The following is a 3,062-nucleotide window of genomic DNA, read 5'->3' on the forward strand; positions in this document are numbered from 1 at the left end:
AGCAATTACTAGAAAAGGGCAAAGTCTAAACCAACAATATTTTAAGTAGTGAATATTGTAACAGAGATACAAGAACTGGTGGTGGGGATATATGTATGACTCCCAAATATGCAACAAAGTCTAGAACATATAGTTTCTTTGCTTGGAAGTATTTATACGGGTATTTTTCTACCCCATGTAGAATTTTTCCTCAAGTAAATAGCAAATATTGGAAGTGTGTTGGGGAAGAAGGAGGTAATTGGGAACATATTTTTTGGGAGTGCAATGAGTTGGCAGGCTTTAAAAATTTGCTGCACACTACTCTGTCAGAAATACTAGGTGAGCAAATTGGTATAACTTAGGAAATATTTTTTTTATCCAAGATACAGAATCAGAGTTGCCCAGACATAGTAAAGCCTTGCTGAGTCTAATTATGGCTGCCAAAAAAAAAAATATTACTAGAAAATGGAAATCAAAGTCTAAACCAACTGTACTAGAAGTAGTGAATATAGTAACAGACATAAAACAACTGGAAATAGGATCTTTAGAAAAGGGTAGGAGCAAATGATATAGAAAAAAATGGGAATCATGGGAAGTGTACATGCAATATAATGTTTTGGAGGAGGAATGATGTTTAAAATAAGGGAGGATTTGAATGAGCTATGTAATGCTTGACAATGATTGGATAGATTATAAGTGATGTATAATGTTCACAACTAAACATATGTCAGTATATTTTGTTTTCATATATATAAATGTATGGTTGCCCATGTCATAAGTGATAATTTAATAAAGATGTTCCTTGTTTTAAAAAATGGAAATTTTAGGAACAATTCTTGCAGAAAAATGGTTTGGAGGAGGGATGAGGTTTAAGAAAAGACAGTCACTGAATAATTTATATAATGTTGCTTAGATTATATGATATATAATAATGTATATGATATATAATGCTTGCAAAGTTGCAAATGTAAACTTATTAATATGGTTTAATTACTTTTATATAACTGTAAGTTTGCCTGTGTCACAAGTGATAATTCAAAAATGGTGTTAAAAAAGTGATACAAGTACTGGATGTGGGATCTTTACAAAAGGGTAGACACAAATTACATAGAAAAGAATGGAAAGTGTGAGAACAATACATGCAGAATAATGTTTTGGAGAAGTTGTGAGGTTCAAGGAAAGGCAGGAATTGATCAGTTTATATAATGTTGGATTGATAAGTAAATATTGTGGGAAGAAATAGCCAGGGAATTGTTATGGCCAGACTTGTACAGGCCCTAGGACCAATAGCCTAGTACCAACCCATGTAAAAATATATATGTGATGTATGATTTTTGTAACTGTGAACACGTTAACATGCTTTGTGTTCCTTTATATAAATATATGTTTGTGTATGTCTTAAGTGATAATTCAGCAAAGATGTTAAAATGGAAATGATATTATTAAAAGAACTGACATCCATGTTTATCAACTACTATGATTTAAGCATAGATTCAGCCTTGTTCCTATTATACTTATTGATTTTTTTATGAAATTAAGTTTGAGTACATATATTGTTATGGTGTCTACTACATCAATAATTTTTTTGTCTAAAAATAAGATGACCTTCTGCTATGAGTTTTAAAAGCCAGAGGTGGTTTAATGTCCAGATGCTGAGAAGAATGAATATGGAACTGGTTTATAAATTATACATGTAGAGAAGCAGAGAATATGTAGTTGTATGAGTAAAAATGTACTTTTTAATGCCATCCATCCATCCATCCTCAACCCCTTTTCCCATTTTTGCACATGGGTAAGGGTGTCACTTCAATACTGACAATCATCTAGAGCCAAGGTTTACACTGCTGAGTGGCTAGCCCTGCAGCAGTAGTTCAGCATACTACACACTCGTGCCTAGGGCCAATTTAGTGTGTCCAATCCACCTGTTGCATGTCTTTGGAAGGTGGGAGGAATCTGAAGCACTTGGAGGAAACCCACTCAAACACAGGGTCGACAAGCAGACTCCACACAGAAGGCATCCCACCTGAGAATCAAACCGGGGAACCTCTTGCTGTGTGTGGCAACAATGATAACTGCTGCAACACTGTGATGCCCATAAAAATATGGAACTCTTCATGAGTTTCATGTCATCCTTGCACAGGGGCCATGCTAATCTTCTCTGTATCATTCCAGTTTTAGTATATGTGCTGCTAAAGTTAAGTAAAATAAAAGTAAACATTGACTTTGTAGTGCATTTAATAAAAAACAGCAGTTGGGCTTGGGCTTATCAAAACGGTAATATCTGGCAGTTTTTAATTTTGCATTAGCGATTCCAAGATAGTGACAGTGGTGTAAGCAGATAAAAACAATGCACTGGGCAGAAAACAGTTTATAATAAGAGCCTGCAAACTATTATAAATTGTTAACAGAAATTAGTATCTGAAGTATTTCTGACACTTAAAAGGTTAACAAAGAAGAGAAGCAGAAGTAAAAGAGTAAGTGTGAAAACCCAATTAGAGACTGAATGTACTGTGGTAGAATAGAAGTGGAAAAGTTGATGACAGCTGAAGAAGAAAACTCTTCAGTAATCGTAGAGGAAAAGTTTCTCCAAATGTACTCTGATAGTTTCAAGGTAGGGGGTTCCCTTTTGGAATATGTAGTGAACATTGACAGAAAACTGAAGGAAATAGAAGATGCTCGAAGCAGGTGTTCAGAAGAAATAACTGGCATGCAAACTGCCTAAACAGAAATGAACAAAAAATGCTATGACAGCAATTGAAATGTGAACAGATGGTACAGAAACAATGTGAACTAAAGGAGAGGTCACCAAAGCACAACTTGAGATTTACAACAGTACCAGAACAAACTGAGGGAAAGGATTGTTGAGAGTATGAGAAAATCCTACAGGACATGGGCTATACTTTATGTTGCTATTAAAATAAAGCACATAAAATAAATATTTCTAATTTGAAGCTGATAAAGCAGCTGAGACTAACCTTGCATAAACCACAAACATGCCAGCTAAGGGAGGAAGTTTTTTTTCTATTTTGTGGAGGAAGGGAACAGTCTTACAGGTTGGCAACAAGAGTTTATGTGGATAATGA

The 3,062-nt window shown here is 34.7% G+C and overlaps 1 non-coding gene across 1 annotated transcript; it reads right to left on the minus strand.

Annotated features, from left to right (window-relative positions):
- Positions 1-2,075: 2,075 nt before the first annotated feature.
- Positions 2,076-2,182, minus strand: LOC122793822. The gene has a single exon (XR_006363550.1). It is a non-coding gene; the product is annotated as a U6 spliceosomal RNA (small nuclear RNA).
- Between the last annotated feature and the right edge of the window lie 880 nt (positions 2,183-3,062).

The sequence above is a fragment of the Protopterus annectens genome, chromosome 2.part0 (genome assembly GCF_019279795.1).
Source record: "Protopterus annectens isolate FY-2018-M chromosome 2.part0, PAN1.0, whole genome shotgun sequence".
Taxonomy (NCBI): Eukaryota; Metazoa; Chordata; order Ceratodontiformes; family Protopteridae; genus Protopterus; species Protopterus annectens.